Genomic DNA, 19,814 nt, shown 5'->3' with positions numbered 1-19,814 from the left:
ACACGGTAGACGCTGAGAAAGGGCATCAGAGGGCAGACAGACTGAAACCACAATCACAGACAACTAGCCAATCTGATCACAAGGACCACAGCCTTATCTAACTCAATGAAACTAAGCCATGCCATGTGGGGCCACCCAGGACGGATGGGTCATGGTGGAGAGGTCTGACAGAATGTGGTCCACTGGAGAAGGGGATGGCAAACCACTTCAGTGTTCTTGTCTTGAGAACCCTATGAACAGTATGAGAAGGAAAAATGATAGGATACTGAAAGAGGAACTCCCCACGTCAGTAGGTGCCCAATATGCTACTGGAGATCAGTGGAGACATAACTCCAGAAAGAATGAAGGGATGGAGCCAAAGCAAAAACAATACCCAGTTGTGGATGTGACTGGTGATGGAAGCAAGGTCCAATGCTGTAAAGAGCAATATTGCATAGGAACCAGGAATGTTAGGTCCACGAATTGAGGCAAATTGGAAGTGGTCAAACAAGTGATGGCAAGAGTGAATGTTGACATTCTAGAAATCAGCAAACTAAAATGGACTGGATTGGGTGAATTTACTCAGATGACCATTATATCTACTACTGTGGGCAGGAATCCCTTAGAAGAAATGGAGTAGCCATCATGGTCAACAAAAGAGTCTGAAATGCAGTACTTGGATGCAATCTCAAAAACGACAGAATGATCTCTGTTTGTTTCCAAGGCAAACCATTCAATATCATGGTAATCCAAGTCTATGCCCTGACCAGTAATGCTGAAGAAGCTGAAGTTGAACGGTTCTATGAAAACCTACAAGACCTTCTAGAACTAACACCCAAAAAAGATGACCTGTTCATTATAGGGGACTGGAATGCAAAAGTAGGAAGTCAAGAAACACCTGGGGAAAGAAACAAAAAAGAAACACCTGGAGTAACAGGCAAATTTGGCCTTGGAGTACAGAATGAAGCAGGGCAAAGGCTAATAGATGTTTGCCAAGAGAACGCACTGGTCATAGCAAACAGCTTCTTCCAACAACACAAGAGAAGACTCTACACATGGACATCACCAGATGGTCAACACCGAAATCAGATTGATTATATTCCTTGCAGCCAAAGATGGAGAGGCTCTATACAGTCGGCAAAAACAAGACTGGGAGCTGACTGTGGCTCAGATCATGAACTCCTTATTGCCAAATTGAGACTTAAATTGAAGAAAGTGGGGAAAACCACTGGACCATTCAGGTATGATCTAAATCAAATCCCTTATGATTATACAGTGGAAGTAAGAAATAGATTTAAGGGACTAGTTCAGATAGAGAGAGTGCCTGATGAACTATGGACAGAGGTTCATGACATTGTACAGGAGACAGGAATTAAGACCATCCCCAAGAAACAGAAATGCAAAAAAAGAAAAATGGCTGTCTGATGAGGCCTTACAAATAGCTGTGAAAAGAAGATAAGTGAAAAGCAAAGGAGAAAAGGAAAGATATACCCATTTAAATGCAGAGTTCCAAAGAGTAGCAAAGAGGGATAAGAAAGCCGTCCTCAGCGATTAATGCAAAGAAATAGAGGAAAACAACACAATGGGAAAGACTAGAGATCTCTTCAAGAAAACTAGAGACACCAAGGGAACATTTCATGCAAAGATGGGAACAGTAAAGGACAGAAATGGTACGGATCTAACAGAAGTAGAAGATATTAAGAAGAGATGCAAGAATATGCAGAAGAACTGTACAAAAAAGGTCTTCACGAACCAGATAATCATTATGGTGTGATCACTCACCTAGAGCCAGACATCCTGGAATGTGAAGTCAAGTGGGCCTTAGCATCACTACGAACAAAGCTAGTGGAGGTGATGGAATTCCAGTTGCATTACTTCAAATCCTAAAAGATGCTATTGTGAAAGTGCTGCACTCAATATGTCAGCAAATTTGGAAAATTCAGCAGTGACCACAGGACTGGAAAAGGTTAGTTTTCATTCCAATCCCAAAGAAAGGCAATGCCAAAGAATGTTCATACTACCACACAATTGCACTCATCTCTCACGCTAGTAAAGTAATGCTCAAAATTCTCCAAGCCAGTCTTCAGCAATACGTGAACTGTGAACTTCCAGATGTTCAAACTGGTTTTAGAAAAGACAGAGGAATCAGAGACCAAATTACCAACATTTGCTGGATCATCAGAAAAGCAAGAGAGTGCCAGAAAAACATCTATTTCTGCTTTATTGACTGTGCCAAAGCCTTTGACTGTGTGGATCACAATAAACTGTGAAAAATTTTGAAAGAGATCAGAACTCTAGACCACCTGACCTGCCTCTTGAGAAACCTGTATGCAGGTCAGGAAACAATAGCTAGAACTGGATATGAAACAACAGACCGGTTCCAAATAGGGAAAGGAGTACGTCAAGGCTGTACATTGTCACCCTGCTTATTTAACTTCTATGCAAAGTACATCATGAGAAATGCTGGGCTGGAGGAAGCACAAGCTGGAATCAAGATTGCCAGGAGAAATATCAATAATCTCAGAGATGCAGATGACAGCAGCCTTATGGCAGAAAGTGAAGAACTAAAGAGCCTCTTGATGAAAGTGAAAGAGGAGAGTGAAAAATTTAGCTTAAAGCTCAACATTCAGAAAACTAAGATCATGGCATCTGGTCCCATCACCTCATGGCAAATAGATGGGGACAGTGGAAACAGTGGCAGACTTTATTTTTTTGGGCTCCAAAATCACTGCAGATGGTGATTGAATCCATGAAATTAAAAGACACTTACTCCTTGGAAGGAAAGTTATAACCAACCTAGACAGCATATTAAAAAGCAGAGACATTACTTTGTCAACAAAGTTCTGTCTAGTCAAGGCTATGGTTTTTCCAGTGGTCATGTATGGATGTGAGAGTTGGACTATAGAAAGAAAGCTGAGCACTGAAGAATTGATGCTTTTGAACTGTGGTGTTGGAGAAGACTCTTGAGAGTCCCTTGGACTGCAAGAAGATCCAACCAGTCCATCCTAAAGGAGATCGGTCCTGGGTGTTCATTGGAAGGACTGATGCTGAAGCTGAAACTCCATACTTTGGCCACCTGATGTGAAGAGCTGACTCATTGGAAAAGACCCCGATGCTGGGAGGGATTGGGGGCAGGAGGAGAAGGGGACGACAGAGGATGAGATGGCTGGATGGCATCACCGACTCAATAGACATGAGTTTGTGTTAACTCCAGGAGTTGGTGATGCAGGGAGGTCTGGTGTGCTGAGGTTCACAGGGTCACAAAGAGTCGGACACGACCGAGTGACTGAACTGAACTGAACTTGTTCCTAAGAAGCTGCGGTGTGTATGTGCAGGCGTGGGAGGGAGTTGCTGCCAGAGTCCCTCCTTGACTTTGCCATGGTGTGTGTAGAGACGGGTCTCTTTGGGATCCTCCTGCGTGAAGTTCATTAAGCCTTCTAGATACGGATGTTAATGCTTTGGGGGCAGGGTGATAAACTTTGAAGCGTTTAGCCATTGTGTCTTTATTCATCGTTTCTCTCCCGTTTCCTCCTCTTCTCTGGCACTCTTCGCACACACAGCACAGACTTGCCGTTGCCCCGCGTGCTCCGTTCGTCCTTTTCCTCTGTCCCTCTAAGCGTGGTTTTCCTTCTTTGTTTCGGCGGTGCTGCGTGGACGCCTCCCGGCTGCAGCGGGCGCGGGCCCCTCTCTGGCTGCCGTGGTGACGCCTCTCGCCGGGGAGCGCGGACTCGAGGTTCTCCAGCTCAGCGGCTGCGGCTCCGAGGCTCTGGGTCAGGGCTCCGGAACCGGCCCACTGGGCTTAGCCGCCCCCAGGCACGGGCCGTCTTTCTGGGTCTGATCAGAGATGGAACCCACGTCTCCGGCACGGGCAGGCCCGTGCCGACTTTTACTGGAGTCGCCAGGGAAGCGCCTTTTCTTCCCATTCCTTAGGTTGGATCATTATTGATCCATGTCAAGTTTGCTTATTTTTTCTTCTGTTGCCTCAAATCTTCTAGAGCTATTGTGGTTTTTAGTTTCAATACCTGAAATTCTATTTGATTAACTTTTATAATTCCCATCTCTTCACTGGTGTCCGCTCCTTGCTATCCTAGTTCCTCTAATTACACAAGCAGGATGTCCTTTCACATATACAGCAGCTGCTTTTCTTTGTCTGCTAACTCCAGCATCCGGTCCCCCTCAGAGAGTTCCTATTGAAACAGAGAGAGTTTCTTTGTCTGTATTGGCCACACAGTCTTATTTTTTTGTGTGCCTTGTATTTTTTGTTGAACCCCAGATTTTTAAAAAACTGGATATTTTAGGTAATATATTGTTTGTTCTAAATTCCGATTTTCTGTCTCTGTGGCAGTGGATGTTGCTATTTTTCTTTCTTTCACTTTTTATTTGTTTGGTGATTTTCTAAACTAATTCTGTAGCCTCTATTTCCTGCAGTGTGTGATTACTGATGTCTGTTAAGCTTTTTCTCTCTTTACTGTTTTTATTTTTGAACCTGGCTTCTTATAGTCATAGGAAATGGCAGTCTACTCCAGTATTCTTGCTGGAGAATTCCATGGACAGAGGAGCCTGGAAGGTTACAGTCCATGGGCTCACAAAGAGTCAGTCACGACTGAGTGACTAACACTATTACTATTGATGATTGGTTATAAGATATGTAATACATGTGGTAGGGGATATTTTAACATGAAAATGGTCTATTTAGTCCACTTTCTAATTTTAGAGAGATTCAAATTTATTCATGTTTAGAGATATTCATGTACCCCACAAATATTTGCAAGCTCTCAGCTATGAGTCTAACTCTGCTCAAGGTAACATTGAGGAAGAAAGTTACCATTTCAGTCTCCATGGAGCCTACCATCTCCCAGGCATGGCAAGAAAAGGGGAGAAAACTGCAGTGCTAGTTCATATTTGGGGGAGGGGGCTAATGTGAAAAAAGGGATAATCTAAGTTTTTCTTCTATTTCTGAATTTGGCTGCATTGGCCGTTTTAAAGTTATTTTTCCCTAAATACAGCTGAGTGAGATTCTTAAATACCCAAGGCAATGATCTGAATTGCAGAAGGAATGGTGGCATTTATAGGATATCTCTGTTGTTGTTGTTCAATTGCTAGGTCATGTCTGAATCTTTGTGACCTCATGGACTCTAGCCCACCAGGTTCCTCTGTCATCCACTATTGCCCAGGATTTGCTCAAAGTTGCGTCCACTGAGTTCGTGATGCTATCTAACCATCTCCTCCTCTGCTCTCCCCTTTTCCTTTTACTTTCTATGTTTCCCAATATCAATGTCTTTTCCAATGTGTTGGCTCTTCACATCAGGCAACCAAAGTATCAGAACTTCAGTATCAGTCCTTCCAATGAATTCAAGGTTGATTTCCTTTGGGAATGACTGGTGTGATCTTTTTGCAGTCCAAGGGACTCTCAAGAGTCTTCTCCAGCACCACAATTTGAAAGCATCAATTCTTCGGCACTCTGCCTTCATCATGGTTCAACTCTCACATCCATTCTTGACTACTGGAAAAACCATACATTTGACTATAACACCTTTGTCGGCAAAGTGATGTCTCTTTGGTTTCATTTATTTACATATTCATTTGAGTCGGTAACTTCTTATCCAGTGGTGGAAAAATAAAGCAAACAAAGGAAAAGAATCATACCTGTTTCTTTTGTGTTCACAAAAAAGTCTGATTCTCCTCCATATAGTACGCACTTCAGGGCTTTTGTACCCATGGAAGTATTCTGATCAAAAGTTTGGTTTCATTTATTTGTAACCAGACAAGGTATTTTACTATAACTGTTAGAAACTAAACAGTTTTTCTTTGATTATTGGTATTCAGTTGGGTCTAGAAAATAATTAGAAACTTATAAATCTCTAGTCCATGAGGATGGAAAACTACTGATAAATGCAAAGTGGGAGCTCTGACCTATGCATGGTGGAATTTTCAGAATTACAATGAATGGGCTTGATTGATCAAATGTGGTTTTTATAATGCAATTTATTTCTGTATGGTTGCATTCAGGGACACACATTACAAATCACTATGCAGATCATCACCGCAAGTCTACCTTGCAAATACAATTCATAGCTACAAATATAATATTGCATATATTAATATCAAGAAACAACAGTGTCAAGGAGCCAAAAAATGACTTGGAACAGGAATGCCAGAGAGTATGGCATATTTGAGACACATTGAGTTGATTTGATTGTTTTATTACAGAGGCTATGAGGTATTAAAGATCAGAGAGAAAGATTTAGATGTTGAAGTGGTGGATTATACAGTTATTCACAAAATATGCAGGAGTTGTTTCCCGTTTTACAAGCAAAACAAGAAAATGATACTCATAGGAAGGTACAGAGGTCTGTCTTGCCCTCTAAGATTTATTTCTCCATCTATGTGTGATTTGTCCATTATCCCCTAAGCTGTGCAGGAAGAGTTTAGCTTCAGGAGAGGTAGTCTTGCTCAAGAAACACTTCTTTAGCTTCACTATGGAGAGATCCTTCTTCGGTTGGTGGATAATCACATTTTTGCTCCTAAGTAAAATGATTTGGCTACGAAGCAGAATGAATGGTAGTTTTCAAAAGGAATATGATTTTCAACAACAGACTTCACAACACCACGTGCAAGAGGGTGCTTTGTGCAGTGATCCGTGGAAGCAAGTCCTCCAGCCGAGTCCGTGAGTCCCCAAAGACAGCGTCTCTTTAATCTGTGACTCAGAGAAGTCTTGATAGGTGGTCAGTGGGTATCAGTCTCCTGCAGGAGGGGGAGGAGCCCGAACCTGAAATTGGATCCAGCGGTTTACAGATGAAGGAATGTGTTTGCCTCTCTTTTGGGGGGAGGTGGGGTGCTCTGAGAGAACTTCTGGCTAACCGTGGCTTTGCATGTGCAAACTTCAGTACTGCCATCTTCAGTCACGCTTCTGGTCGGGAAAACAACCCGGGGACTAGTCGTGGAATGAGTTTCCTGATGCTGCAGAACACGGTACTGCAAATTCAACAACTGAAAGCAAGATGCGTTCACCATTAATGCATGAATTCACAGCTTCTGTGAGTCAGGAGTCCAGCCACAGCTGAAGTGTGTCCTTTGCTCAGAATCTCACTTGGCTGCAATTGAGATGCTAACTGGGCTGTAGGTGTTTCTGGAGCTTGGCTTCCTCTTCGAAGTCACATGATTATCAGCAGAATTTAATCTCTTGCATTTGAAGAGCTGAGGTCCCCATTTCCCAGAGATCACTAGACATAGTCAACCACATGGTACTTTCTACCACATGGCATTTTGCTTCTTCAAGGCCAACAGGGAGCATCTCAGCTGCTGCTTGCTCTTTTTTTTTTTTTAATTGGAGTATGGTTGACTTGGTTTCCCTGATGGCTCAGTAGGAAAGAATCTGCCTGCCAGTGCAGGGGACTCAGGTTTCACCCCCGGGTTGGGGAGATCACCTGGAGGAGGGCAGGCAACCCACTCCAGTATCCTTGCCTGAGAAATCCCATGGACAGAGGAGCCTGGCAGGCTGCAGTCCATGGGGTCGCAAAATAGTTGAGCACGACTTAACAATTAAACAACAATAACAATATAGTTGGCTTAAAGTTTTATGTTAGTTTCACCTGTATGGTCAAGTAATTCAGTTATACACATGGGAAAGTGAAAGTTGTTCAGCGTGTCCAACCCTGTGACCCCATGGACTATATAGTCCATGGAATTCTCCAGGCCAGAATACTGGAGTGGGTAGCTGGTCCCTTCTCCAGGGCATCTTCCCAGCCCAGGAATTGAACCCAGGTCTCCCGCATTGCAGGCAGATTCTTTACCAGCTGAGCCACAAGGGAAGCCCAATTTCCCTTGTATGTTATTACAAAAAATTGAGTATAGCTCCCTGCGCTGTACAGAGGTCTTTATGGTTATCTATTTTGTGTTTAGTAGCGTATTTATGTTCATCCCAAACTCCTAATTTTTCCTTCCCTGTCTCTGCTGCTTCTTACCTCTTGCCTCCAGACCCTCTTTTAAAGGGGGCTCACCCAGGATAATCTCATTTATTACTTTCTCAGAATCACCTAACTTGGGACCTTAAGGCAAAATCCCTTACCTTTTGGTGTATAATGCAAACTAATCATGGATTGACACCCCACCCACACTTAAGGGGAGGGGATTGATTATACAGGATCAGAAATTTTGTGGCCGTCTTATAGTTCTGCCCACCACAGGACTCAAGATGAAGCAGCAGGGTACATCAGCGTGCCGAGGCGGCATGGAGGAGGTAAACCGTAAGATCTAACAGGAAGAGACTCATTATTGAATACCAGGGCTTGACCGCAACAAGAGACTGAAATTGTAACTTGGAAAGATGGAGACTGTGAATAGAGAGGCTTTGACCTGGAGATTCAGGATAGATGAAAGGTATTAAGGTCATTAGAAAGAGTTGTAACTTATATAGGAATTGGGTCTGTTGTCCTATCCAGTCTTGAGGTGAGGTGAGAGTGATATGGGGTCAATACCAGTATCAATACCAGGTCAATATCACCTAAGACTGAAAAAAGGGGGAGGGGAGAAGATGATCCAAATTTAAGCCTTGTTTGGGGTTAAGAGTGAGATTTTAACTCTTCTCAAGTATGCTTAAATCAGAGCAGGAAATTTGGAAATGTCTGAATCCTGCTTGCCAAGCACGTTATATCTCTTGATTATCATAGGGGATCTGTGTTCAAAAGAAACAGTGAAACTTAGCGTCAAAGTCACCCTTGACTGATATTTGAGAAACTATTCAATACTATAGTGAAAGCTCTCATAAAAACTTAAGTAGCGGACTGGACTAAAGCTGAGGTCTGAGTGGAAGCTTCTAGCTTCTCACCATCTCTTCCCCACTCTCAATTTCAAATTTAAAAATTTGGGACCCTCTTGATTAGACAGATCTGAGAGAGAGAGAGCACCCACACCCAGAAGGGCTCTGAGCCCATGCAGCCCACTGCGTAGAATACAGAAGGGAGTTCAAAGCATTAACTGACGTGTCCCATGGACCAGCCCTCCTCAAGGGCGTGGTTGGAAGGTCAAGATAGAGCCCGGAGCTGGGCCCATGCAGTTAGGTCAAAGCAGCTTTGTCCACTGTGGTATAGGACCTGATCCATGAATTCCCTGAGCTGTGACCAGTCACAACCTTGCTGGTGGTAGGAGAAGTCAGGAAGTTGGATGGAAGGCAACTCTGGATTTGTAGGGAGGATGCTAAATTTAATGACCCTATATACATATATATTTATTTTTTTCCTGGAGGCTGGCATAAGAATAGTAGATGTGCCTTCAGGTGGCAAAGGATAGATTGAGGCACTTTCAGCAGCAATGGACTTGGGCCACAGACTGTTTATGCTGGTACTTGCTCTTCTCTGCCCTTGGCCAGCTGGACACCAGGTGAAGGAGCAATAAACTGCAAGCTCCACTAATCACCAGGAGTTTGTTTCCATTGTCCGGTCTGCTGTGGTCATCACCAGCTCATCCTACACTGAACTCAGAGGTCTGAGTCCAGTTCTCTAATATCCAGTTTTAATTCCCTAATATTAGACACTGTCTATGGTGTTAGGCACTGAACTAAAGTCATAACATTGTGATACATACAAATTATGTTGTCATATTCTGAGTGCTATACTTAGTATAATTACAACGTTGTTTTTGCTTTTATTGGTGCTTAAAAATGTCTCTTGCAGTTATTCATATTTATATGTAAAATGTTTATTTTTCAGAGTGTACAATGTTCTGACTGTGGAATCTTTGGGAAATGTTTTAGTGTGAAGAAGTAAATAACCACCACATGCAGACTTAACACTTTTAAGCCCTTTCCACTTTTTATTAAAAATTCAGCTTGAACACCAGTGACTCAGTGATGACCTTGACTTGAACTTAGATTAGCATGCTTTCTGGGATAGCATGTATGTGCCTAGGGCCGGTGGGACGGAGCTCTGATTCAAGATAGCAACTGGAGTGAGCTGCTGATATATTGGGCTTTGCAGGTGACACTAGTGGTAAAGAACTCACCTGCCAATGCAGGAGACTTAGGAGGCACAGATTCAATTCTTGGGTCTGAAAGATGCCCTGAAGGAGGGCATGGCAACCTACTCCAGTATTCTTGCCTGGAGAATCCCATGGACACAGGAGTCTGGCAGGCCATAGTCCATAGTGTCACAAAGAGTTGAACATGACCAAAGCAACTTAGCATGCATGCATACTGTTGTATTAATATATAAAAAGTTGTGCATATCTCTATGTATTTCCATCAGGGCAGAGTTCAGGGATTAGAATCCTGGATCCTCAGTAGGAAACTCACTAAGACTCTTGATAATGTTGTGATGAACAGTTTTATGTGTCAACTTAGCTAAGCTAGAGTGTTCCCTTATTTTACCAAATATGTAGGTGCTGCTATGAAATATGTTATAGATATGATTAACAGCTGCAGTTGGTTAAAACTGAGTGAGGGGATTAGGCTCAATAGTCTGGGTGGGCCTGACTCAATTGTTTGAAAGGCCTTCGGAGCAGAATTGAGAGTGCCCTGAAGAAGAAATTCCTCCTGTGGATTATAGCTTCAGCTCCTGCCTGAGAATTTCCATCTGCCCTTCCCCTACAGACATCAGATTCAACCTCCCAGTTATCACAGTCACTTAAATGAATTCCTTGTCACATCTACATATGTGTCTGTGTGTGTGTGTATGGCATATACACAAATATATGTAGTATGTCATAAATATATATGTTCAGTTCAGTTGCTCAGTCATGTCTGACTCTGCAAACCCATGGACTGCAGCACGCCAGGCCTCCCTGTTCATCACCAAACCCTGGGACTTGCTCAAACTCATGTCCATTGAGTCAGTGATGCCATCCAACAATCTCATCCTCTGTCGTTCCCTTCTCCTCCCACCTTCAATCTTTCCCAGCATCAGGGTCCTTTCCAATAAGTCTGTTCTTCACATCAGGTGGCCAAAGGATTGGAGTGTCAGCTTCAGCATCAATCCTTACAATGAATATTCAGGACTGATTTCCTTTAGGATGGACTGGTTGGATCTTCTTTCAGTCCAAGGGACTCTCAAGAGTCTTTTCCAACACCACAGTTCAAAAGGGACAATTCTTCAGCACTCAGCTTTCTTTATACTCCAACTCTCACATCCATACATGACCACTGGAAAAACCATAGGTTTGATTAGATGGACCTTTGTCATACAGTAGTGTCTCTGGTCTTTAATATGCTATCTTGGTTGATCATAGCTTTTCTTCCAAGGAGAAGGTGTTTTTTTAATTTCATGGCTGCAGGCACCATATGCAGTGATTTTGGAACCCCCCAAAATAAAGTCTGTCACTGTTTCCATTGTTTCCCCAACTATTTGCCATGAAACGATGGGACCGGATGCCATGATCTTAGCTTTTTGAATGTTGAGTTTGAAGCCAGATTTTCACTCTCCTCTTTCACTTTCATCAGGAGGCTTTTTAGTTCCTCTTCACTTTCTGCCATAAGGGTGGTGTCATCTGCATATCTGAGGTTATTGATATTTCTCCCGGCAATCTTGATTCCAGCTTGGGCTTCCTCCAGCCCAGTGTTTCTCATGATGTACTCTGCATATAAGTTAAATAAGCAGGGTGACAATATACAGCCTTGACATACTCCTTTCCCAATTTGGAACCAGTCTGTTGTTCCATGTCTGGTTCTAACTGTTGCTTCTTGACCTGCATACAGATTTCTCAGGAGGCAGGTTAGGTGGTCTGGTATTCCCATCTCTTTCATAATTTTCCACAGTTTATTGTGATCCACACAGTCAAAGGCTTTGGTGTAGTCAATAAAGCAGAAGTAGACATTTTTCTGGAATTCTCTTGCTTTCTCAATGATCCAGTGGATATTGACAATTTGATCTCTTGTTCCTCTGCCTTTTCTCGATCCAGCTTGAACATCTGGAAGTTCATGGTTCAGGAACTGTTGAAACCTTATTTGCAGAATTTTGAGCTTTGCTTTGCTAGTATGTGAGATGAGTGCAATTGTATGGTAGTTTGAACATTCTTTGGCACTGCCTTTCTTTGGGATTGGAATGGAAACTGGCCTTTTCCAGTTCTGTGGCCAAAAAAACTGCCATTTTCCAAATTTGCTGGCATATTGAGTGAAGCAGTTTAACAACATCATATTTTAAGATTTGAAATAGCTCAACTGGAATTCCATCACCTCCACTACATTGTTCATAGTGAGGCTTCCTAAGGCCCACTTGATTTCACATTCCAGGATCTGGCTCTAGTGAGTGATCACACCATCATGATTATCTGGTTCGTGAAGACCTTTGTTGTACAGTTCTTCTGTGTATTCTTGCCACCTCTTCTTAGTATCTTCTGCTTCTGTTAGGTCCATACCACTCCTGTCCTTTATTGAGCCCATCTTTGCATGAAATGTTCCCTTGATATCTCTAATTTTCTTGAAGAGATCTCTATCTAGTCTTTCCCATTCTATTGTTTCCCTCTATTTCTTTGCATTGATCGCTGAGGAAGGCTTTCTTATCTCTCCTTGTTATTCTTTGGAACTCTTCATTCAAATGGGAATATCTTTCCTTTTCTCCTTTGCTTTTTGCTTCTCTTCTTTTCTCAGCTATTTTCTCAGTAAAGCCTCCTCAGACAACCATTTTGCCTTTTTGCATTTCTTTTTCATGGGGATGGTCTTGATCACTGCCTCCTGTACAGTGTCACGAACCTCCATCCATACTTCCTTAGGCACTCTGTCTATCAGATTTAATCACTATATAATTGTAAGGGATTTGATTTAGGTCATACCTGAATGGCCTATTGGTTTTCCCTACTTTCTTCAATTTAAGTCTGAATTTTGCAATAAGGAGCTCATGATCTGAGCCACAGTCAGCTCCGAATCTTCTTTTTGCAGATTGTATAGAGCTTCTCTATCTTTGGCTGCCAAGAATATAATCAATCTGATTTTGGTATTGACCATCTGGTGACGTCCATGTGTAGAGTCATCTCTTATGTTGTTTGAAGCAGTGTTTGCTATGACCAGTGTGTTTTCTTGGCAAAACTCTGTTAGCCTTTGTCCTACTTCATTTTGTACTCCAAGGCCAAACTTGTCTGTTACTCCAGGTATCTCTTGACTTTTCCATTCCAGTCCCCTATGATGGGAAGAATACTTTTTAAAATTTTTTGATGTTAGTTCTAGAAGGTCTCGTAGGTCTTCATAGAAACTTTAAACTTCAGCTTTTTGGACATTAGTAGTGGGGCAGAGACTTGGATTACTGTAATATTGAAAGTTTTGTCTTGGAAATGAACAGAGATCATTCTGTTGTCTTTGAGATTACCCCCAAGTACTGCCTTTCAGACTCTTTTGTTGACCATGATGGCTACTCCATTTCTACTAAGGGATTCTTGCTCACAGTAGTAGATGTAATGGTTATCTGAGTTAAATTCACCCATTCCAGTCCATTTTAGTTTCCTGATTCCTAAAATGTCAACATTCACTCCTGCCATCTCCTGTTTGACCTCTTCCAATTTATGTTGATTCATGGACCTAACATTCCAGGTTCCTATGCAATATTGTTCTTTACTGCATTGGACTTTGCTTCCATCACCAGAGACATCCACAACTGGGCGTTCTTTTTGCTTTGGCTGCGTCTCTTCACTCTTTCAGGAGCTATTTCTCTGCTCTTCGCCAGTAGCATATTCGGCACCTACTGACCTGGGAGCTCATCTTTCAGTGTCCTATCTTTTTGCCTTTTCATACTGTTCATGAGGTTCTCAAGACAGGAATACTGGTGTGGTTTGCCATCCCCTTCTCCACTGGGCCACGTTTTGTCAGAACTCTCCACCATGACCCATCCATCTTGGGTGTCCCTACACAGCATGGCTCATAATTTCATTGAGTTAGACAAGGCTGTGGTCCATGTGATCAGTTTGGTTAGTTTTCTGTGATTGTGATTCTGTCTGCCCTCTGATGAATAAGAATAAGAGCCTTATGGAAGCTTCCTGATGGGAGAGGCTGACTGTGGGGGAAATTAGGTCTTGTTCTGATGGGCAGGGCCATGCTCTGTAAGTCTTTAATCCAATTTTCTGTTGATGGGTGGGGCTGTGTTCCCTCCCTGTTGTTTGACCTGGGACAAAACTATGGTGGAGGTAATGAAGATAATGGCAATGCAACCTCTTTCAAAAGGTCTTGTATTCAGTGCCCCTGCCGCTGCAGCAGGCCACTGTCAACTCCTCCACCAGCGACTCCTGGACACTCACAGTCAAGTCTGGGTCAGTCTCTTGTGGTGTCACTACTCCTTTTTCCTGGGTCCATTTTAGGAATCAGTAGACTAAAATGGGCTGGAATGGGCGAATTTAACTCAGATGACCATTATATCTACTACTGTGGGCAAGAATCCTTCAGTAGAAATGGAGTAGCCATCACAGCCAACAAAACAAGCAAGGTTTTGTCTGTGCCCTCCAAGAGTCTGTTTCCCCAGTCCTGTGGACGTTCTGTAATCAAAGCCCACTGGCCTCCAAAGTCAAATTCTCTGAGAGTTCTCAGTCCCTTTGCTAGATCCCCACGTTAGGAAATGTGTCATGGGTCCCAGGACTTTCTTAACAGTGTGAGAACTTCTTTGGTCCAATTGTCCTGCAGTTTGTGGTTCGTCTGCTCAGTGGCTCTATAATGGGGTTAATGGAGACCTCTTCCAAGAGGGTTTATGCCACACCCTGTGTGACCTTGGTCTGCTGCAGTCAGAGCCTCTGTCCCCACAGCAGGCCATTGCTGAACCATGCCTCCACAGGAGACACCCAAACACCCAAAGGCCGGCCTGACTCAGTCTCGGTGGGGTCTCTGGGTACTGGTGCACACAAGGTTTCATTTGAGCCCTTCCGAGCATCTCTGGTGGGCATGGGTGTGATACTAAATGAGGTTTCGCCGCTCCTACTGTCTTGCTGGGGCTTCTCCTTTCACTTCGATGTGGCATGTCTTTCTTTGGTGGGGTCCAGCATTCTCCTGTCAATAGTTGTTCAGCAGTAATTGTAGTTTTGGAGTTCTTGCAGGAGATGAGTGCACATCTATCTACTCTGCCATCTTGCTCAATCTTTTTTTAAATATATGTACACACATCATAGACACATGTGCATATATACACACATATACATATATGTCAACTTGCTGTTGTTCATTGCTTAGTCGTGTCTGACTCTTTGTGACTCCATGGACTGCATCATGCCAGGATTCCCTGTCCTTCACTGTCTCACAGAATTTGCTCAGACTCATGTCCATTGAGTTGGTGATGCCATCCAACCATCTCATCCTCTGTCACCACCTTCTCCTGCCCTCAATCTTGCCCAGTATCAGAGTCTTTTCTAATGAGTCAGCTCTTTGCATCAGGTGGCCAAATTATTGGAACATCAGCTTCAGCATCAGTTCCTCCAGTAAATATTCAGGCTTGATTTCCTTTAGGATTGACTGATTTGACCTCCCTGCTATCTAAGCAACTCTCAAGAGTCTTCTCCAGCACCACATTTTGAAAGCACCAATTCTTTGGTGCTCACATATGTATGCTAAGTACACACATCCATATATGTCAGGTAGGTAGATTGATGAGCAATACTGGGTAACACTGATTCTGCCTTTCCGGTGGGGCTCTGATCCAGTCACCGCATCTGGCTTCAGAATGATCATCTGTGTAGTCCATGAGAATGCCCTACTTGATGTATTCGAACCAACATGGACCATTATTATTCTGCAGAGATAAGGATGCACTGACCAGCTTTGACCGGGGATCTGATCAGAATGGGGTTTCAGTTCATAACACCAGCATGGTGACAGGGAGCAGGGCATACTCAAATGGAAGCTGAAGAGATCAGGACACGTGATGAGGAGCTGACAGGTGGTCACAGATCCCAACAGTGAAATCTCCGAGACTCAAGGCAGATCCGGATGACGACATGAATCCACTAGGATTCTCACACGTTCTTTCTTTCTTGCTCGGTAGTTGTTTGTATAAGTTAAAGCTGAGCCCACAGATGATTTCCTGTTTGCTCACCTTGGAATTAGGGCTATTAAAATACTTCAAACACTTGGTAAATTCTTTAGGCTATTTATCTGTCCTGGATTGGAACATGGTTATTTCTGATTTCAGATAGCCATTTATCAGATTTCCTTTGGTTTACAATTAGCTGTACTTTATAACATAATGTAAAGGAGGACAAATGTCTAGCCATGGGCCAGACAGAGATTTGTGCAGCAGAAATATCCTTCACAGTCCTGAGGAAGGAGTGATAATACTGTGTGTATAACCATCACTGAAGACACGTCACTCACAGGGGCATGACAAAGCTTTCAGTTTTAGCTTTAAATTCTTTTATTTATTTTTAAAAATTTTACTGAAGTGTAGTTGCTTTACAATGTTGTGTTAGCTTCTGCTGAAGTGATTCAGTTATACATATATGCGTATTCTTTTTCATATTCTTTCCCACTGTAGTTTATCACGGGGCATTAACTGTGGTTCCCATGCTATATGGTATGGCCGTGTTGTTTATCCATCTATGTCGTTTGCATCTGCTGATTCCAAACTCCTGATGTGTACCTCCCTGACCACCCTCACCCTTAAACACAAGTCTGTTCTCTGCTTCTGTGAGTCTGGTTTCTGTTGCATAGATAAGATTCATTTGCAATTCTTATAAATCTCCACTATTGGGCAAGCTTTCCCCCTTCCTCTGGATCAAATCTCAGGCAGGCCTTTCACTTTTCTGGTCCTTCTTCAATAAAACAGAAAATATTCCAGTGAAATAAAAGTCACAAACACACTTTCGGTTTAGTCATTTAAAAGTCCAGTCTCACGTGTAGACAGGAAGGCCAGCGTCAGGGAAGAGGGCAGAGCTGACATCTCTCCCGTATTCTGTGCATTCTCCATCATCTGACAAACCTTGCTTCTGCCCCTTCCAGAACTGGAGTGGGAGAGCAAGAGGTGCTACAAGGAAAATGTTCCCCCTTAACAGACGGGCTTTTGTTGATCTAGCTTCAGTGTCTTTGAGGTTTATTGTGCATTTAAAAATGAACTTTCTGGAGGCACTAAAGTGAATTGTTGGGGATGCCCCACCAACATGCCCCTCGTTTGGGAAGAAACTTTCCACCTGCCACCATCTCGATGAAGGAAAATGTATTCCTATCATGGCTGGTATGGTACTTCCTCCCAGTTCTTACAAATCCAGCAATGCTTCCAGCTTTTTCTGCCTACCCCTGCAGGCTGCCCTCTTGGACAGGACGTAAGAAGATGCATGCAGAGTCTTTTGCATACAAGCCATATCCGATCTGCAAATAGGGACTCACTCTCTCATCTTCCTGGACAACCTCCAGTGGTGCAGCCCAGTTCCAACCCAGAACCCACTTCCCATCTGCCCTGCCCTCAGAGCAGCGAGCCAATCAGTCTCTTGCTGTTTAGATTTGTCAGGCGAGAGAGAAACTCAAATCCATTCTGGGTGGACAGACTGTAAGGAACATATCTTCCCAAGTGAGCAGATGGGAGTATTTCCTTATCCAAGAGGGGATGGGACTCATAGCAGCCATTCCAGCATTCTCTCTAAAGCCTCTAGTTCCCCCACCTGTGAATCTCTCCTCGTGTATCTCCTCGTCTTAGAGAAGGGTCTTTAACCTCTGCTCCCTAAAACAATTTGCGTCATGGTCATCTTTGACTTCATTTTAAGATGTGGTGTCCATTAAATTAGGACAGAGCTTCTCAAAGAGTGGTCTCAGGCCAGCACTGTCAGAATCCCTGGGGAACGTATTAAAAGTGCCACACCTCGGAGCCCCCCATAGCCCCTGGATCAGAAGTTCTAGGGGTGGAGCCCAGAAGCCTGTATTTTAACAAGCTCTCTTGATGATTCTGATGAAGGCTCATGCTTGAAAACCACTGTGTGAAGGCATCTGTCAAGATTCCAGTTCAGCTTCCTCTTACATGTGTTCCTGGCTGACCCTGTTAAACCCACTTAGTCCATTTTTCACAATAACTCTTATGTTCACAGATTTAAGAAGTAACTATAAAATGATGAATCATAATTGCACTTCGGGACACTCACCTGTCTGTCTGTCTGACACTCACCAGACCTTAGTCACCAGGGGTCCAAGGGCTGACCCCTCAGGGCAGCTGGGGTGATGTAATGTGTCATTATGTCCTTGCTCATCTCCCTACCTCCAGTTTGCTCAGTAAACTGTGAAATAAATTGTTGTTTTGCAAAATATTGCATTAATTGTTTCATCTGTGGTCAAACTCATTGAATTATTTTGGTTATTGAGAGACATCATCCCTTCATTTTACTTGCTACCTTTTTGAGTGCTTTCTTAGGTTCTTTTGTTGGTATAAATAAGGAGTTGCAAGTTCAATACCATGGATACTTTGGGTGAGATGATTCTTTCTTGTTGGCAGCTGTCCTGGGTGTCACTAGTATCCTCTAAGTTGTGATAACCAAAAATTTCTCTGGACATTGCTGAATGTTTCCTAAAGGTTAAAATCAACACTAGCTGAAGAGCTCTGGTTTAAATGGATAGCCATCAAGTCCCCAGATACGTTGAACGTGTCGGAAGGATTTCACTAATTTTGGAGACCAAAAGAGAACATTTCATTTTGGTCAGGGTTTCTAATTGCCATCAAGATAATTCTGAAATATTTTGAAGAGTATTATTTTGCAACTTGCTATAAAGATGCATCTTATGATTGCTGAGCAAATAATTTTGAGTTCATCTGATTCATATCATCAATTAAGCCCTTAGAATCATTCCAAGAATTCTCTGTCTGAGAGTCCTCATTTATAAACACAACAAGCTCCAAGAAACACAATTACTATACATTTTCTCAAGAAAGGGGGTGGTGGCAGTATCGTAGACTGTTGATTTAAATTGTCTTCTTTTTTTCTTCTTTCATTAAGTGGTAATTCAACTCTTCATCTTTCATGATTTGCTTTACTCACTCCAGGCAATTATTGCTGGCGATTATGATGTTAATGAGTTATGCAGAGCAGACGGAAGAAATGAACTATATTTTTAGGAAGTTAAGTTCATGGAAGCCACAACTTGAATACATATACAAAGCAAGCATCTTTCTTATTGTGCCCTGATTGATTTTATACGTCAGGTGTTTGTATGAATAGATGACCTTTACTTAGCACGGGAGTATTTTGACAAGAAACTTACTCTGATGAGCCATAAAGGAAGTCTTTTGTGAGACTGTCTGTTCTGCATTGTGTCTGACTTTTTTTTTTATGTTGCATGAGTTAATTTTGAGGCCTTCAAATCTAAGCAGGATATGCTGATCAACATGAAAACCAGAACTCTTTCCTTAACTCCTTTGTAGTTGAATCCTAATGGTCTTGACATGTTGTGCTATTGTTCACCAGGGTGATATAAAATACAATCAAATGCAGACGCAGATAACCATGGAAAAGCAAACCCAGATGACAGCACGTATCAATAGAATATTTTCTTACACCCTTTTCTTCTTCTTGAGTGACACAGAGGCTGAAATAACCCTCCTCTTTGAAAGCCTTTGATTCAATCAGAGGCGTGTTTTCCTCTCAGATGAGGTTGACATATTAGAACTTCGCTGTCAAAACCACCTTTGCTTCTAAATTAATACTCAATACTCACATACTAATAAGAAAGATCTTAATATGCCAACACTCTCATCTTTCTTCAGTCGTACAGACTATTTCATTTCTGCACAAACTTTCAAACCAATGTGCTGTTGAAAATAATTTACATCATTTGATCCTGAAATCTTTGATAAGATTGGACTAGTAGCAGGGAATTAATATAGATTACCTGTTTAAAAAATAGAATAACCTTAAAAATCTATTATTATTAGGAAAAGTCACTTAAAACCAGAAAGGACAAACAT

At 42.5% G+C, this 19,814-nt stretch overlaps 1 pseudogene; it reads left to right on the top strand.

Moving 5' to 3' along the window:
• The first annotated feature begins 304 nt into the window (after positions 1-304).
• LOC139034697 (craniofacial development protein 2-like) lies at positions 305-1,215 on the top strand (annotated as a pseudogene).
• The last annotated feature ends 18,599 nt before the right edge of the window (positions 1,216-19,814 follow it).

Source organism: Odocoileus virginianus, chromosome 4 (assembly GCF_023699985.2).
Source record: "Odocoileus virginianus isolate 20LAN1187 ecotype Illinois chromosome 4, Ovbor_1.2, whole genome shotgun sequence".
Lineage (NCBI taxonomy): Eukaryota > Metazoa > Chordata > Mammalia > Artiodactyla > Cervidae > Odocoileus > Odocoileus virginianus.
Note: the sequence above shows the minus strand (reverse complement) of the source record. Positions and strands in the feature narration are given on the sequence as shown.